The 19,816-nt window shown below is 44.1% G+C and overlaps 1 long non-coding RNA gene across 1 annotated transcript; it reads right to left on the bottom strand.

The window, feature by feature from the left end:
- Positions 1–3,183: 3,183 nt before the first annotated feature.
- Positions 3,184–10,424, bottom strand: LOC118998077 (uncharacterized). The gene is made up of 3 exons (XR_005068803.1): positions 10,341–10,424; positions 4,524–4,528; positions 3,184–3,194 (listed from the first exon to the last, which is right to left on the bottom strand). It is a non-coding gene; the product is annotated as an uncharacterized LOC118998077 (long non-coding RNA).
- Between the last annotated feature and the right edge of the window lie 9,392 nt (positions 10,425–19,816).

The raw sequence follows: 19,816 nt of genomic DNA, 5'->3' as shown, positions 1-19,816 counted from the left end.
GTGAAGGTGTGCTCAAAGCACTAGGTGACCAACCTTTATATCATGATTCCCCTGACAAGCCAGAGTTAGATTCAACTGTTTTGGAGGTCCTTATAAGGCCCCTGCATATCTCAGGAATTTATCCCAGGCACCCTCGCAAGGTTCCAACTCATGTGGGAAAACGCAAGGCGAGAGGAGGAAGTGCCTTCTAACTTCGGCGGAGCTCAGCAAATGCCCAAAGCTCTCATACAAAACCTGTGGCTAACCCTAAATTCTTCTGGAAACTTATTTTTGAGGTCCCATCAAAATTGAAACACTCATTCGCTATCCACTTTTCCTTATGCAGAAGGATGGAGGGAAAAGGCAAAACCAGAAGGACAGCAAGAGGTGGCTTGAAAGAAACAATTTGCTGATATGCTTGTAGACAGCCGTGTAACTACTCACTGTTATTAAAGCTGATTAAAGGGAAAGGTTTTGCTTTTCCCCAAGCCTAGAACTAGCTGGGTATTGTGCCTTGGAATTGGGCTTGTGTGTGTTTTTACAGTGTACTTCTCGTTCTGTGGACTTTTGCCTGCAGCTGCTGGGAAACCTACTGTTCTGTCCTGGTCCACATTCAAGCTAGTTCTGTCACAGGTGACTTCTAGTGGCAAGTGCCCTTGTGGCTCTTAACTGCTCAGTCGGTGCCCACCAGGTTGCGGTGAATACTTGGAAGAGAGAGCAAGGCTCCTGCTTACTAAAGAAGGTGCAGTTGCAAAGCTGACTCAAGAGAGGGAAACCTAGAAAGAAAGCATTTTTTTCTCTGAAATCAAACACACCCTACAACCTAACTGAAAAGCACTCACTATCGTTGACCCTTATCTGGGCTGTTGATTATGCACTTTCACTGTGGTGGACTCCAGCCAGCAGAGTCCACCTGTTGTGACTGAAGATGGGAAAAAATGCACAAGAGACAATAATCATGTGGGGAACAAAGGAGATGGCCCAGCTACTCTCTCAAGGGGAGAATGCCTATGAGTGCCTCCACCATTCTCGCAAGAGGAGGGCACCTCGACCCTTGCTTATACAAACTTTTATTGTTTTTCTCAGGTCTCACATCAAAGAAGGATTTATTATTTATTACATGGAATATAATTGTACTCATTTTAGATACAATCAAGGAAATGAAAATGACATATACACAAGGGAAAGGCAGCCAACTGATTAGCACTGTCCTTGAGAAAATTCACACAGGCTTTGGAAAATACCTTGAAGATAGACAATACACATTTGTCATTTTAAACAAGGGTGATGGAGTCCTTAGAAAGACCAAGTCTGTATGCATTTTCTAGGCTTGATTCCCACAGGAAAACTCAGTTTGAAGGTCTGGCTCATGCTCAAAACTTCACTTCTGTAGGTTTTCCATACAGAGCTTAGTCACACTTGCCAGATTAAAACAAAGAGATTCCCAGGGAAAAAAAAATGGCAGTGGAGTAGGACGGGGCAACTCCAGTTCTCAAACCCCTGGGAGAAAATCCTGACAGATCTACTGAGGAACAGCACAATCAATTCCCCAACCAATGATTCCCCAGTATTTATGAAAATAAGAGACCATAGATAGTGACGAACCAGACAGCTACAGGTCGTTAGGGTCTCAGGGACCCGAGTAAGAATGGAGGCGGCCAGGCCAGCGGCAGCCCTCAACTGGCACATAACAGCCCTGGAGCCAAGGCTGCCACAGCAGTCAGAGCCCAGAGGCTTCCTTCCATCTGTGCCCAGCAACACGGGCGTCTGCCACAGAGAACTTATCGAGAGCCAGGCACACAAGTAAAGTCAAGGAAGGTGGCGGTGGTGACGGCGGCACTGGCGGTGGGAAGGCAGCTATTGGCCCGCACGTAAAGACCTCGGAGCCGCAGCTGCCACAGTGGTCGGGGCCCAGAGGCTTCCACGTGCGCCCAGTGACAGGGGTGTCTGCCACAGAGGACTCACCGGGAGCCTGGCACCTGTGAGTAAAGACAAAAGCTGGAGCGGCAGGGCCTGCTGCCATCAGCAGGGCCTGCTGCCCTCCGGAGCCAGGCACCCCAGAGTAAAGTCAAAAGCAGCAGCGGCGGAACCAGCAACCATTGGCCGGCAGGTAAAGACCACGGAGCTGCTGCTGCTGCAGATTCCAGGGCACAGAGGCTTCTGTATACGGCCAGAGTCCGGACGTCTGTCAAAGAGGACTCATTGGGAGCCCAGCACCTGTGAGTAAAGACAAAAGTGGCAGCAGCAGGGCCGGCTGCCCTCGGCCAGCCTGCAACACCTCGGAGCCACTGCTGCCACTGCGTTAGGAGTGTAGAGGCTTCCGTCTGCAGCCAGTGCCACAGAGGACTCATAGGGAGTCAAGCACCAAGTGGAGCATTGGGCCAGCTGCAGGGCCCTTGGAAGTGCTAGCTCCATCCCTCACCATCTAGGTGGGGCTGGGTGGCAGAGACCTGTCTGCCTAGGTGTGCAGGGAGGGTGGCAAGGACAAGGGGCCATGTTCAGTTGCGATCTCTGGTCCCCAGCACATCAGCCTGTCAGCCCAGGAAATTTGAGAGGAGCATTGTCCTAACCAGTCAGGTGGGGGTTGGGCTCGGCTGAGAGGCAGGCTTTCTGGAGAAGTTTTTACTGGAAAGTGAACTGAGGTGTTCTCCTGTGAAGGCAGTTTGACATGCTTCTCACCCAGCCACAGGACTGGGAAGGACCCGTATCAGATCCCTTGTGACTCAGGCAGCCTGACGGGTGGGCGGGTGCCCGCACCCCAGTCTGGTAGCCTGGCTGGCGGGAGGGTGTGCGCCTGGGCCTACAACCCAGCCAACAGAGGGGTCCTTCTGAAACCAGAAAAAACAAATTGGACAGTTTGAAACCAACAAGGGAGGAGTGTTTTTTTTTTATCTTTTTTTTTACTTTTTTTAAACTTTTTTTCAGAAATCGTATATATTTTTAACTTTATCGTTGCTGTATCTTTCAGTACTCTGTTCCTCTCCTTTCTTTTTTCCTGTTTTAGTCCTTCTTCCTTTCACCCCAAACTTATTGCTTTTTCCTCACTTATTTTGCCCTTTTTTGTGTGTTTATTTGTTGCTTTCTATACCACTGTAAATACTTCACAACACATCTCTTGTGTCTTAGCCCACTACACAGGTTCCTGAATTCTATTACTGTAGTGATTAACTGTACTTGCTCATACTCTACATCTATTTACTACTCTTTACTTTCACCTTACCTCAAAATCTGACCACCCGCAACCTCACTGCTTTCTAGATACAACTCACAAGCCTTCCCTCCCCAACAACAGACTTACCTTTGTTCTATCCTTTCTTAAAAGTGGCAACTTGGGTCGAAGACTACAGTTAACACTATATAGAGCCTAAAGATGTTCTATCTCTTCTCTACCGGCTGTGACTGTAAATATCTTAACGTACTCTCCTGCTGTCATAAACCATTTTGCCTTCCCATCCAACTGATCACACACACGGAAAGAAAGGAGTAGGTGGAAGCGGAGAACATCAAGATACCTGCAGGGGACTGCACCACTGAATTTCACAGGTATTCTACCAAAAATTTTCACACCATAAACCTAGGGAGTCAGAAGAGATCAATTTAAGAAGCTGAGGCTAACGAGAAGAGTGGCATAAGCAATGAGAAGACAAAGAAACAATGCCCAAATGAAAGAAAAGGTGGAAGTCTCAGAAATAATGTCAGATGAAAGAGAGGCAAGTCAGCCATCAGATATTGAATTCCAGGCACTAGTTATCAGGAAATTCAAAGGGCTCACAATGAGCTACAAGAAACTAGAGGGGGGCTGCCAGAAACTAGAGGGGAGCTACAATGAGCTCTCCACAAAGTATATCAACATGAAAAAGGAAATAGAAACTATCAGCAAAGGCCAAGAGGAAATGGAGAATACAATTTCAGAACTGAAGAAGACAGTAGAAGGAATGAAAAGCAGGTTCAATGAGATAGAAGATCGGATCAGCTCGTTGGAGGACACAGTAGAAAAAATCTCCCAGAAAGAGCAAGAAAGGGAAAAGAGGCTCAAAAAGAATGAAGAGGCACTAAGAGAAATACAAGATACTATGAAATGTAATAATATCTGGATAATAGGAATACCAGAAGGAGAAGAAGAAGAACAAGGGAAAGAAAACCTATTTGAAAGATTAATGATGGATTTTTTTCCTAATTTGATACAAGAAAAACTTACAAGAATCCAGGAATCACAGAGAGTCACATTCAAGAGGAACCCAAAGAGGCCCACTTCAAGACACTTCATCATTAATTGGCAAATTCCCAAGACAGAGAGAGAATCTTAAAGGCAGCAAGGGGGGAAAAGGAACTAACATACAAGGGAGCCCCAATGAGTTTGGCTACTGACTTCTCAATGGAAACACTCCAAGCAAGGAGAGAATGGCAAGAAATATTTCAAGCAATGAGAACCAGAGGCCTACCACCAAGGCTACTTTACCCAGCAAGGCTCTCAATCAAGACAGAAAGCCAAATAAAGAGCTTCCAAAAGAAAAGAAGTCTAAAAGACTATGCCTCCACCAAACCAGCTCTACAAGAATTACTAAAAGGACTGCTTTAAGGAAAGGAAGGAAAAGAGAGAGACAGAGATGAACTCAGGTACAAAAATGGCAATGAATAAGTACCTATCAATACTAACCTTACATGTAAATGGATTAAATGCTCCAATCAAAAGACATAGAATAGCTGAATGGATGAGAAAGCATGACCCTCGCATATGCTGCCTACAGGAGACATCCCTCCGGACAAAAATCTATCACTGAATAAAAGTGAAAGGCTGGAAACAAATTTTCCAAGCAAATGGTCAAGAAAAAAAAAGCCAGGATAGGAATTCTAATATCAGACAAAATAGACGTCCAAAAAAAGGGCCATAAAGAGAGACCCAGAAGGTCACTTCATAATACTCAAGGGAAGAATTCACCAAGAAGACATTAACATCATAAATATATAGGCACACAACATAGGAGCACCCAAATACATAAGAAAAATCCTAGAAGATTTCAAGAAAGATATTGATAGCAACATAATTATGATAGGGGATTTTCACACCCCACTGTCAAAAATGGACAGATCTCCCAAACAAAATATCAACAAATATATAGCTGCACTAAACAACACCCTAGATGAAATGGAGTTGACTTATATAGAGAGAGCCATTCATCCTAAAGAAGCTAAGCACACATTCTTTTCAAATGCACATGGAACATTTTCAAAGAAAGACCACATGATAGGACACAAAATGAGCCTCAACAAATTCAAGAAAATTGAAATTATACCAAGCATTTTCTATGACCACAAGGCACTGAAATTATAAACCAACCCCACAGGAATAAAACCAAAACACCCAAAATCATGGAGACTGAATGGTATGCTATTAAACAATGAAAGGGTCAAGATTGAAATTAGGGAAGAAATCGAAAAATTTCTGGAAACAAATGAAAATGAAAGCAAAACAACCTAAAACTTATGGGACACGGCCAAGGGAGTCCTGAGAGGGAAGTTCATAGCAATAAAGGCTTACCAAAAGAAGATAGAAACATTTCAAACGAACAATCTAACCCAATGCCTGCAAAACCTCGAGGAACAACAACAAAGACAGCCCAGAGGAACTACAAGGAAGGAAATAACCAAGATCAGAGCGGAATTAAATGACATGGAGACTAAACGCACAATTCTAAGGATCAATGAATAAATCAGTTGTTTATTTTGAAAAGATAAACAAAGTAGACAAGCCTTTAAGTAGGCCCATTAAGAAAATAATAGAAAGGACCCAAATAAACACAATCAGAAATGATAAAGGAGAGATTACAACTGATACCACAGAAATAGAAGGGATTGTAAGGAATTACTATGAAGAGCTCTTTGCCAAGAAATTTGAAAACCTAGGTGAAATGGACACATTTCTAGAAAAATATAATCTTCCAAAACTCAATGAAGAAGTAGAAAGCCTGAACAGACCAAAAACAGCAGATGAAATTGAAGCATTAATCAAAAAAACTCCCATGACACAAAAGCCCCAGACCAGATGGTTTCACAGGAGAATTCCACAAAGCATTTAAAGAAGAGCTAAACCCTATTCTTCACAGACTATTCCAAAAAATCTAAAATGACGAGAAATCCCCCAACTCTTTTTATGAAGCCAGCATCATCCTAATTCCAAAGCCAGATAGAGACACAACAAAGAAAGAAAACTTCAGGCCAATATTGCTGAGGAACATAGATGCTAAAATCCTCAACAAAATATTGGCAAAGCGCATCCAACAATACATCAAAAAGATCATACACCACGACCAAGTGAGATTCATCCCAAGGATGCAAGGATGGTTCAATATTCAAAAATCAGTAAATGTAATACATCACATAAACAAAAGCAAAGACAAAAACCACATGATGATATCAATAGATGCGGGAAAAGCTTTTGATAAGGTACCACGCCCGTTTATGATAAAGGTACTCAGCAAAGTGGGAATAGAGGGAGCATTCCTCATATAATAAAGGCCATATATGAAAGACCTACAGCCAACATCATACATGGGGAAAAACTAAAAGCTTTTCCACTAAGAACAGGAACAACACAAGGTTGTCCATTTTCACCACTTCTATTTAATATAGTATTGGAAGTTTTAGCCTCAGCAATTAGGCAAGAAAAGGAAATAAGAGGCATTCAAATTGGAAAGGAGGAAACAAAACTGTCATTGTTTGCAGATGACATGATATTGTACATGGAAAATCCTATAGAGTCTACGAAAAAAACTGCTCTAACTAATAAATGAATTTGGCAAAACAGCGGGATACAAAGTCAATATCCAGAAATCAAAGGCATTTTTGTATACTAACAATGAATCAGCAGAAGCAGAAATCAAGAAAAAATCCCATTCGATATAGCAAAAACAAACATATCTGGGAATAAATTTAACCAAGGAGGTAAAAGATCTGTATGCAGAAAACTACACAACACTGATGAAAGAAATCAAGGAAGACACAAACAAATGAAAACATATACCACGTTCATGGATTGGAAGAATTAACATCATCACAACGTCCAGACTACCTAAAGCAATTTACAGATTCAATGCAATACCTATTAAAGTACCAATGGCATATTTCACAGACATAGAACAAACACTTCAAAAATTTATATGGAACCACCAACGACCCTGAAATGCACCTGCAATGTTGAGAAAGAAGAACAAAGTAGGAGGAATCACAATACCTGATATCAAACTGTATTACAAGGCCACTGCAATCAAAACAGCCTGGTACTGGCATAAAAACAGGCACATAGATTAATGGAATAGAACAGAGAACCCATAAATAAACCCAACTCTCTACAGTCAATTAATATTCGACAAAGGGGGCAGTATCATAAAATGGGGTAAAGATAGCCTTTTCAACAAATGTTGTTGCGAGAACTGGACAGCTACATGCAAAAAAAAATGAAACTCGAGCACCAACTTTCACCATACACTAAAATAAATTCAAGGTGGATAAAAGACTTAAATATAAGCCGTGACACCATTAAAGTCCTAGAGGAGAACATTGGCAGGAAAATCTCAGATATTTCATGCAGCAACATTTTTACTGCTATGTCCCCCAGAGCAAGGAATATAAAGGAATGAATAAACAAATGGGATCTCATCAAAATAAAAATCTTCTGTGCATCTAAAGAAAACACCATTAAAGTAAAAAGACAACCAACTGTATAGGAAAACATATTTGCCAATGATACCTCAGACAAAGGTTTAATCTCCAAAATATACAAAGAACTCACATGACTTCACTGTAAGAAGACAACTAACCCAATTTAAAAATGGGGAAATGACTTGAATAGACACTTCTCCAAGGAGGATATACAGAAGATCCAGAGACACATGAAGAGATGCTCAATATCGCTTGCTATCAGAGAGATGCAAATTAAAACCACAATTTGATATCACTTTACACCGGTGAGAATGGCTATCATAAACACAGCAATAAACAACAAATGCTGGAGAGGGTGTGGGGAAAAGGGGACTCTGGTCTACTGTTGGTGGGTTTGCAAACTGGCACAACCATTATGGAAAACAGTATGGAATTTTCTCAGAAAACTAAAAGTGGACTTTCCTTTTTTTCCCAGCAATTCCACTGCTAGGATTTTGTCCTAAGAACCCTAAAACACCAATCCCAAAGAACATATGCACGCCAATGTTCATAGCAGCACGATGTACAATAAGCAAGAGTGGGAAGCCACCTAGGTGCCCATCAGTAAATGAATGGATCAAAAAACTATGGTACATATACACAATGGAGTTTTATGCTGCAGAAAGAAAGAAGGAGTTCCTACCTTTTGCAACCACATGGATGGAACTGGAAAGCATTATGCTGAGTGACATAAGCCAGGTGTTGAAGGACAAATACCATATGATCTCACCTTTAACAGGAAGCTAAACAACAAAACAATGAAGTAAGCAAAATATAACTAGAGACACTGAAATAGAAAACAGGCTGACTGTGACCAGAGGGGAGAGGGGAGGGGATTTCAGGGGAAATAGAGGAAGTATTTAGAGGAACATATATAAATGATACATGGACAACAACTGAGAAGGGTGGAAATGGGAGGAAGGGGGGAACACAGGGGTGGGACGGGATAGGAGTAACAGACAGAAAACTGTACTTGAAAATTAATTAAATAAAAAATTGGGAAAAAAACAGGTTTCCTACCCACCAAGTTGATGTGTTCTCCACAATGATAACTCGAAGCCCTGGGTCCCCGTTCAGACACCAGCTGATGCAGACTCTGGCCAGCAGTATCCACGATATCATTGGCAAGATGAGACAAATTCACACTAACTACTAAGTCCTGTGGAGGAACAGATATGGCATATCTACATTCTCAAGGGAAGAGCGCCTCTTTCAGAGTGGCCCAGCCCCTCTCTCAAGAGGAGAGTGTGCCTACCCTTGCCTTGACAGGCTTTTATTGGCTTTCTAATAGCATACATCAAAGAAGGTTTTTATTCATTATTCTTAGGTTTGCTTTAGGTAATTACTTTTTACAGATAGGAATGGAAGAGATGTTACTGATTACTCTTACAGATTAATCAGGAAAAATGTTGCAAATGCAAGGCAACCATAAGAGTAATAGGTCTGGTTATACTTGGGAGAATTAGCACAGGCTTAGGAAGTTACTTTGAAGATATGCAAAAAGCACTTCTGCCTGAACTCAAGGTGAGGGAGTTTAAGCACGAGCAAGTCACAAAGCAGCCTAGTTATAATGCAGGCCTGATTTCTCATGGGAGAACCAATCCATGGGTTTGGCTTCTGCCTGCCACAAGACACCTAGTTGGTTCCTCAACAGGGCTGAACTACAATTGTCTTTGCCAAGCAGATCAGTTCCCTACACAGAGTCAATGGTATTTCTAGGACTTTTTTAAAAATATTTTATTTATTTATCTTTAGAGGGGAAGGGAAGGAGAGAGGAAGAGACACATCCATGTATGGTTGTTTCTCATGCATCCCCTGCTGGGAACCGGCCCCTGCCGGGAACTGGCTTGCAACTCAGGCATATACCCTGACTGGGAATCGAACTGCGATCGTCTGGTTCGCAGGCCCGCGCTCAATCCACTGAGCTACACCAGCCAGGGCTCTAGGGCTTCTTTATATCTGAACTGTGAGGAACTGTGAACACAGATGGTTTCATTAACTCACGAGGTCAGGAATTTGGGAGCTACACTAGTCCAGGAATAAGACACTCAGGCATTAAAGCCCAGGGGGTGGGTCCAGGGGGTGTTCATGGATCTTAAATGTGGTTTCACAATGAGGAGCATGTCCTGTGGGAGATTTTTTCTCAATGGTAAGAGCTATGTCTGCACAGATCTCAGAGACCTGGCAGCGGACCCATATCCTATAACTCTGTATAGGACTTGGACCCTCAGACTCCCTCGAAGCATTGTCCCTGTGTTCTCTACCTTCTCTCAGGTGGTGTCAAGTCTTCAATTATGAAACAATCTGCCCCATGCATATGCAAATGAGAATAGGTAGACTAAGTTCAATGTTGGTTTTTCTGTGCCCTCACCATCCCTCACAAACACCCTTCCCTACAGAGGTTCTGATGGTGTAACCCCTCACCATGGACTGGAGCTGGAGATCCCTCTTCCTGGTGAGAATGACTACAGATAAGAAGCTCTTCAGTCAGTGGGTTCAGGGGTACCAGGGACATTGAAGGAGAATTTCTACACACTCCTGTCTCATCTAACATAGTTGCGCACTCCCAGGTGTAGCTGGTACTGTCGGAGGCTGTGGTTTGAAGAGACACGAGTCCTCAGTGAATATCTCCTGGAAGGATTCTGGATAAACCTTCATTAGACACTGGATGCACTGGGTGCGAAAGGCTCCAGGACAAGTGCTTGAGTGGATGGGGAGAATCACCCTGATGGTAGTGAAAGAAAGTACACACAGAAGTTCCAAGGCAGAGTCAACATAACTGCATACATGTCATTAAGCACAGACTACTTGGGACTGAGCAGTCTCAAAGGGAAATACTTGGCCATGTATTACTGTGTGAAAGACACAGTATTATGATCCACATGCTGAATGTACCATAGACCATGAGGGGTGTGGCAGTTTGGCTGAGCAGAGGAGATGTCAAGGTTATGGGCCTCCTGATTTCCTCACACAGAGTCAAGATTTGAGACCAGGACTGATGCTGCCACAGGCACATGAGAAACTCAGGGAAGGTTTCAGGAGACAGACAAGGAAGACGCAGAGAAGATGCTGCAGAAAGGGCTCCTGTTGTTGTCATTGTGCAGGGGACACATTTGGAGCCTCCTTGTCCTCTGAGTGAAGTGTTTTATTGAGGTGCCTTCTGGGAATCCTTGGTCAGGGTTATTTTGGGGGGTTTGGACGAGGCGATGACTAGTAAGTTCTAGGACATTTGCTTTTTTGTGAAAAGTAGAATTGTGCTTGAGGAAAAGTAAGCACATGTAACTAAAAGGGGGGTTCTATGTTCTTGTCTCTGTCCCAGAACCACACAGATGGCATCCTGGCTGCAAATTCCAGGTTCTAGCACAGTCTTGGACATCACAGCCATTTTTCAGCCCTCCATCAGGGTGAGATCCTGTGGATTCTCCTCACCTGAGATCAAAGCCCTCTGAGTGCCTCTGTCTCTGGGCCAGCACTGATATCATCTCATAGCAAGGCACAGGATGGGGGCACCCTTGACAATGGAAGACCCACATTCAGCCTGTACTATGTTTATATGTCAACTGAAACTATTATCACATGCCCAGCACTGCAATCTACATGCATTTTTCTTATATATTCTGGAGGTCAGAGTGAAATTGTCAGTTCCAACCAAGTTCACTCAACATCCATGTAATTCACTTCCATGCATGGAGTTGCTTTTTCCATTTTGCACATCTATATTATGAATACATCAGGTTCAAGTTCACAGGACACCTATTATGTGTGGCCATGGTGACAAAGTCTCACGGGTCACATGCAGATATGAATAGAGACTGTGAGAGAGATGATATGATTCTTATGAAATTATCAATCAAAGAATCAGGGGGCTCCTTTATACCCACTCCCCTGGTTCCTGATTGAACATCCATGTACACACAGATCCTAATAGAGAGCATCAGGTTGAACCCGCAATGATGAACAGTTTAACATGATGTCAGATCCATCAGCTCCAATAATGGGAGATCACTTGAATTATTTATTTATCCTGTAATCAATGGATGAAGAAAATAATGTTATTCATATAATTTATGATTTTATTTATATCTATTATTTTCTGTTAGTGATTTGCACCAAGGATTTCTATAATCTAACTTATAAAATTTCAACATACCTACTTCCCAATTTCTACATAAACTTTCACCTAAGCACATCTAGTCAGGACTGAGTTTCTTCTGTATCCCCAATGTTTGAACCTGGCTTTACCAAAAAATGTGGGGAATTAAATGAGGCAGCAAAGATGATGCATATTCAGCACCAAAATCCACTAAAGAAACACGTCCTTGGATATTTGCCTGCTTCTCTGGAGAATTCAACTTTTGTCTCCCAAAGAATAACACAGGTGCTCCACCTCCTCCAACACTGTGTCCACAAGCTCTAGGATAACCCTCTGTTCTTAGCTCATAGTCTGATTGTTTTGTAGAGGAAATGGGACTGATGGAACTTCCCATGATGTGAACAGGAACCTCCTGTACTTTTAATGATCCCTGTTGGCATGAGTATTGAATTTCCTTGGTGTGTTAACCACTCGAGATTTTCAAAAGCATACACAATTTTAAATATCTCTGACTTATGAAAATGTACTCTCCTAGGTCATGTATGCATCTCATGGAACAGTTGTGTCAATGGGGATGGCACAAGCTAAAATGTGGGGAGTAATTGTTAACAGGCATGCACCCTCTGGGACCATGTCCTTCATATCACCATCCACTCCCAGAGCTCCACATATAGTAGAAGGACATGCAAATAGGTCCCCTGTGCTCATGAAAAGCAGTGCAGCCCAGACCCCGAAGCTCTGGGACAAGAGCCCAGCCCAGGATTCCCACGTGTTCCCAGTCCCTGATCAGGACAGAACACAGACCACTCAACATGAGTTTGGTCTCAGCTTGGTTTTTCTTGTTGCTACTTTAACAAGTGATATCCAGAGACTGGGACACACTGAGTTTGTGAGTGGATACATTTGAGAGATACAGTGGATGGGCAAGAGTTTCTTGACATGAGATATTTGTGTTTGCAAGTGTCCAGTGTGACGTGCAGTTGGTGGTGTCTAGGGGAGGCTTGCTGCAGCCTGGGGGGGGGGGTCTCTGAGACTCTGCGTTGCAGCCTTTGAACTAAACTTCCATAGCTACTATATGGACTGGGTCCACCAGGCTCCAGAGAAGGGGCTGGAGTCAGTCCCACGAATTAGTAGTAGTGGTAGCTCATACTATGCCAACTCTGTGAAAGGCCAATTCACCATCTCCAGAGACAATGCCAAGAACAAGCTCTACCTGCAAATGAACAGCCTGAGATCTGAGGACACGATCATGTAGTACCACAGTGTGGAAAATGATTGTGAGCCCAGATGCAAACCTTGTAGGAAACAAGTGGGAAACAAGGGGGCACTCAGGACATCAGGGGGCGCTCAGGGTACCCTGAGCACAGGAATCAGCTAGGGAGCAGCTGAACACTTTAAAGGCTGGTTCCCTGCAGGTGTGGGGTTGACTCTCCACATAGCAGTTTCCCTCTGGGAGCTTTCCCTCCCTTCATGCTTCTGTGCTGACCTCTCCGGTATCTGAATTACACAGGCGGAAAACATTCTCACATGCTCAAACCTCAAAGAGTCACATGCATTTGCTTACTCCTATCCTAATGAATCATGAAACCTTCTGAACTATATCAGCTGAATCCAACCAGCGGCTTTGCAGGACCCAAGAGCACAAGAATCTGGTAGCTCAGAGTTCAACGTGGTCAGCAGAAGGACACATGCGTGCAGGACAGCGGATATCAGAGGCATGCAAACAAACAACAAGGACAAAAATTTGGTGGGGACCTTCACTGACTTGACTCCATGCCCGTGACACCAATAGCAGTTGACATCAGGCAGAGGTAAGGGGATCCGCAACTATTCCATAGTATGGATGTCTAGGGTGTCTCCCACCCAGAAGGACTATGAATATGTTTGTCACTTAATTAATAACTCTGGTGAGAGCAGGGTAGGGTCCTGCTCACAGGAAGGGTCTGTGCAGTTTCAATCTCCCACCTGCACCAATCTATGAAGATTCCCTACTCTCCCTTCAGATTTTCCACGTGTGCCTTGAACTCAAGCATATGGGTTCTACCTACAGGGTTTATCGTTGAGCAGAGCTGGTTTAGTAGGACAAAATATGAACATTTCAGGGGTTATTTCCATGGGACCCTTGGTATTAAAATTGAGGCATGCCTTCCCCATGCATTATGACCTGGTTTTCAGGAATACTTACCAGCTCCTTTCAGAGCATGCCTTTACAGGGCTTCAATCTCTGAAACTATACTGAGCAGTCCCCAGTATGAGATTATAGTGAACACATAGCCAACTAGTAAGCAGGTTTTTACCAGACATCAAATCTGCCAGCAACTATTCTTGGATTTCCCATCAACAGGTCTGTGAGAAATGCATGTCTGTTGTTGGCAATGACTCAGTCCACAGTAGTTTGTTACCACACCCTGGGTGGATTAGGATTGTGATGTAACATGACCACAAAGGCTGACTCCCTGGAGCTTCACTGCTGTATTTGTTGTAAAAGGCACAGCATGAGTGTCCTTCCAGTGATGTCCAAGGACAGGTTTTCTCTGGTGTTTTCTTCTACAGAGAAATTCTCCTGGTAGAAGTTGATGGGAGGCTCCTAAACACATGTATCAGGAAGGCAGTATTAGAAGTTGATATGATCCATGAACCATTTCAGTATTTACCACATCGACATGGAGCCAGATCCAGGATTCACTGGAGGAATTCAAGGTCCCCCGGTTACCACATCACAGGGACATGACTGATGTTCTTGAAGGTGTGGACATTAACAAAACTCAGGAGGAGCATTTGCCAAGGAGATTAAAGGGTTTACTTAGGTTTTATCACTTTAACTAATCATATCATATTTTCAAACTTCCCAGACAGTGTATATAATAATGACAATGTGGCATTTGGATCAGAGTAACCCCTTGCTGAAAAGTTAGTATTTTCAGTAAGGGGTTTCACACCATTATTGTGGTGTGTGTACCTCAGTCACTTGATGTCACAGTCTCACAGTCAGTAAGCCACTGGGAGGAGAGGAAAAATTGACTGAGAGCAGAGGGTGTCTAGGAGAGTTAAAATGTGGTACATATATTTATTGCTTCTTCCCACTCTCTTTCTTGACATTAATGGACTCTCGGTGTGCAGACATATAATGGGAAGGGATTCTGTCTTGAACGCACCAAGATCAATCCTTGCAGTGCCCAATGACCTCAGACCTGGGTGCTGACCATGGGAATGGCTTCTTTCTATGTATTGACACTTGGACAAGGTCACACAGGGCATTTATTCTGAGCTGAATCACATGAAACAGTGTGCATGAGGAATATCACTGTGAATTACATTGTGTTAAACTGTCAGGTGTTAGAAATTAACCGAAACAATAATAACTCTACAGCACACAGACTAAACAGCCACATACAATTCCCACTATCACAAGGATTCCTATCCCTCCGAGTTGAGTTGGGACCCTTACCCAGGTTCTTCACTTCTCTGTCTATAAGTGGAGGAGCACGTGCAAGTGGGGTGTTCCATGTGTTGATAAGTCAGCACTCACCACTCTCCCTGCACCTCTGAGAGAACATCCCCAGGCCCTAGGGTCTCTGCACCCCAGTCCCTGGGACTCTGCAGTTTGCATTCACTATTGCAGTTAACACACAGAGGAAACACCATGAACTTTGGGCTGAGATGGGCACCTAACTGTGATGCTTTTATATGTAATGTTATGAAGAATCTGGGGGTTTGAGTTTCTGTGTGTGTATACCACTTCTAATGAGAATACCCTGTCTGTAGATGTTCAATATGACTTGGAGCTGGGGGACACCTGAGACAGCCTGGGGTTCTCTGAGACTCTGCTGTAAATACTCTGGATTCAGTTTCACAGACTATTATGTAACCTGAATAGGCCATCCTACAGGAGGGAGACTGGAGTGGATAAGTGTTATTAGACAGGAAGCTAAACATCACACCACAGAATACACCACATCAGTGAACAGCAGTTTCAACATCTTAAGAGACAATTCCAAAAGCACTGCCTATCTGCAAATGAGAGCAAGAACACAGCCCTGTATTACTGTGTGGGAGACACAGAAAGGGGAAGCCAGTGTGAGCCCAGACACAATCCTTTGGGAGGAGGGGCTGGTACCAACACGGAGTGCCAGGACCCGTGGGTTCTGCAAGAGCAGAACATATGTAGGTTAATGAAGGCTTAGTTTCATCTCGGGCTCAGGATCTTCCTCTCCATCTGATCCTGAACAAGCAGGAACCTAAGAAATTGATCACCATGTTGAGTCCAAGTGGATCCTTCTCCTCTATCTAGATACACCAGGCAGACACATGTGACCTCTGACTTGGAAGTTTTCCCCTAAATAGATTTTTTTTTGTGGCAGTTGGTTTTTGTTTTAGTTTGACTGGATCACAAGCTGTCCAAATATTTGGCTGAAAGTTATTTCTTGTTTTGTACATAGTTTGTTTACAGGTGAAGTTAGCCTGTGAAATGATGGCTCAGAAAGTCTGATTTTACCAATATGGGTGGGCACCCTCCACTCCACTGAGGAACTGAGTGGAACAAACAGTGAGAGAGAGAAAATTAACCCCTGTCCACCTTTGCCCTGGAATATGGAGCTAGGAAACAGGTCTTCTCCTGCCTTGTGTACCCTGGTCCTCAGTATTCAGACCAGGTTTATTTGAGAAAGCAGCTCTCCTGTGTCTGCTGCCTGCAACCCCAGTTCATGGGGCTTTGTGATGCCTCACAGTCATAGTGAGAGCATCAACTACTTATACATGAAAATACACATTCTGTGGGTCAACTTCTCTGGAGAATCTCTTATTTCCTCAGAGCCACAGTGTGGTGGCAGGATGAGTGCCTATGTCCCAGAAACACCAGGATGAGATAGGTGTGACCTGGAGGTGGACCCAGGCACCATCAAACCCAGAGCACCATAAGCTATGAACCCATAACACAGGTTGTGTCTCCACCTCTCCCTTTCTCCTCATCCTGCTGATTCCAGAACAGACACTAGACTATCACAGAGGACCAGAATCAACACTATGGAAATCAGTACTATTTGTTCTATCTCAGCACAGCCTCTGTTTATTTCAGGTGATCATGTGTTGACTTATTTAACCTGAGTCTGTTGTCTGCCTTCCCTGTGTTGTACCCCCTCCTTCCTGATCTGGAAAACAGCAAAAACACCTGGTTACAAGAAACTGAATTTTTGAGAAAATGAGAGACATGGAATAAGAAACTCAGTAAGCAAGAGATGCTCCATCCTCACCACAGAATGACATCCCCTTTAAAAAGAACTAAAAGTGAACAGGTGCAAGGACACAGAGGAACATTGGAGACACAGGGCCTGGAGAAGCAGGCTACTGTCAGAATCACAAAGGCTGTGTGCTTCCAAGTGTGTGAGAGACAGGGGGTCAATGGGCTTGGAAACAGAGCCCAGAGAGGGGTGGCTATGACGTGGGACAGGAAACTGTGTGATGTATTAAATAATCTCTGAGTGATATTGGGAAAGTGAGAATTTCTGGATCTTGAGGGTGATGATGTCAGCACAGCAGTGTGAATGTACTTAATGTCACCAAGTCCACGTAAAATTGATGATCATGGTGAATATTGGTTATGTATTTTTTAATTTTTTAAATCTATTTTTAGAGAGGGGAAGGGAGGGAGAAAGAGAGGGAGAGAAACATCAATATGTGGTTGCCTCTCACATGGCCCCCACTGGGGACCTGGCCTGCAACTCAAGCATGTGCCCTGACTGGGAATCAAACCTGCAACCCTCTGGTTCACAGGCCTGTGCTCAATCCACTGAGCTATACCATCCAGGTGTATTTTTTTTACCACAAATATCACACCAGCATTAGTGAGAGGTGTTCGTGCATTTTCCTGGAGAGGGTTTGAATGGAGTCAGGATTGCAGGCAGAGGCTGGTAAGCAAGGTCATTTTGTGGAGCTCATTTTGGTGCAAGAATCTCAGAAGGAGGGGGCAACTATCCCACATGTGTTTCCAGAAAAAAAGAATCTGGGAAGAGGGGAAGCTTTCATAAGGAACCTGGGCCAAGTTGTCCATGAGTTGACAGCACTGTGTGAGGGTAGATGTGAGGGGACAAGGACCCTGGGTGAGTCACATCATGAGAGGGTGCAGTCCCTGGATGTCTCTTTAAGTGAGATGCAATGTGGGTGCCCTATCATTATTTCCAGCACTCTCTGACTTCCGGTGTCATCAGGACTATGGGTGGGGACACACAACTGCCCATGGTGGATACCACACAAAGGACCGTGCTCTCCATATAGGACCATCACTTCTTGGGAGACACTTTGTTCCAGTAAATTTTCTCTTTGGAGCATCCCACATGCAGGTACCCATGGGGTACCTGTTCTCATTGTGGGGGGTGTTCCAAAGAGAAAATTCTCACTCTGTTCTCATGGGGCATGGAAAAGAAAAATGACAAGACCTTCAACAGGCTTCTCTTCTATGTGTCTCGCAGTCTCTAAAGCTGCTGAAAAACATGGACACAGAGACACCAGGTGTCACCTAAAATGCATTTCGGGGCAACATCGCAGGTACAGGTGATGGAGGGAATAGAATGTCCAGACTGAGGGCCTTCTGGGGCAGGTGAGGACACACAACACTGGGCTGGGCAGGGCTATGGTCAAGGCCTCAATTCTCTTCCACTACATTCCGGGAAGGTACAGGAGAGGGTTACTGTGCACAGGTGTCCCCTGGGGCACACATGTGTGGCTCACTTATGAAGGCATTCTCACCACTTCTCTCCTTCAGAATCCACCTGCATTTCCCTCATCCTGATCACACTGGCCAGTGCCCAGTGTTCCCCACAGGTGTTCCCAGCACATCAGGACAGTGGGGTTCTCCCTATCACAGACTCCATCTCACACCACATGGCTGCACCAACCCCTCACTCTCAGATCTCTTAAAAAGAAAGGGGGGGTCTCCTGAGACATTTGTCATCTGAGGAAATCTCATGTCTGGTCCATGGATGTCCTCAGTCTGTCAGATGTGCCTCAGGCCTTGCTGTGCATTGTTAAATAATGGGGACAACAGTGGGAGTTTTCTGTGTGTGGAGGGTGCTTGAGGCCTGGGGAAGCAAACCTGGTTTTAAGGTTCACTGGGCTGTTAAATTCCATCATGTGTTTCACACCAGTTTAGTGATTTAATGAAAGATACACCTGCTATGTACACTGTTTTCACTCCATCTGTAACCTTGGCCCATCATGAGCTTCCAGTCCCCTTCCCAGTACTTCAGCCTCCAGATCCACCCCCCTCCCTGGACATCAGGTGGATGGAGGATGGAAGGTTCCAAACTGACTCCCTATGAGTATGAATCAAGTAAGATAATCCACAAACATCTCAGAACACCTGCTGGCCCAGATTCAATGCCTCTCTCTCTCTGAGAGAAGGTGACTCCTGGGTCTCAAGGCCCAGGGCCCGATGTGGTCTAGGGATCCAGGAGAACTCCAGAGCAGCTCACCTGGGGGAATAGATGCCCTTCCCTTGGGGAAGTGAGAGAAATGAAGTACACAGACATTCACCTGTATCAGGTGAAGGCCCAGGGCTGGACTCTGGATGGCAGGTTCTAACCAGCTGGACTGAGACAGAGACTGCACCTGCATCACTAGCTGCAGGCCCTGGATACCTCAGCCTGGTGAAGGGAAATACTCTTCTCCAGTTTGTAATAATTATCACATAAAACATTATTTTACATGAAATTATAACTATCCAGTCTGGAAATGATGAGTCTACTTTGTGTGTTTCCTTGGACATGGAAGATGCTTGGGCATAATGTTAATAAATTTTATTGTCCAAGATATTAAAATAGTGTCACCCTCTCATCTTGATCAGCATAAATTTTTAAAAATAGAAAAACGGGATGTCCCTTATCTTGAGTCCAATGTGTCTCATAACCTAACTACTCTGCCATCCCTGATCCAAACCATGGAGTCCAATAAAGAAATGAACTAAAGCACATGGGGAAGTGACCTCAGCCCCCTCCACTTATGGCAGCAGAGTCCCCACATGCAAATTTCTCTCCGAGCTCCAGGGTACATCCT

Source organism: Sturnira hondurensis, unplaced genomic scaffold (genome assembly GCF_014824575.4).
Source record: "Sturnira hondurensis isolate 20B ecotype Veracruz unplaced genomic scaffold, ASM1482457v3 Scaffold0013793, whole genome shotgun sequence".
Classification (NCBI taxonomy): Eukaryota; Metazoa; Chordata; class Mammalia; order Chiroptera; family Phyllostomidae; genus Sturnira; species Sturnira hondurensis.
This window is presented reverse-complemented; position numbering and strand designations above follow the sequence as displayed.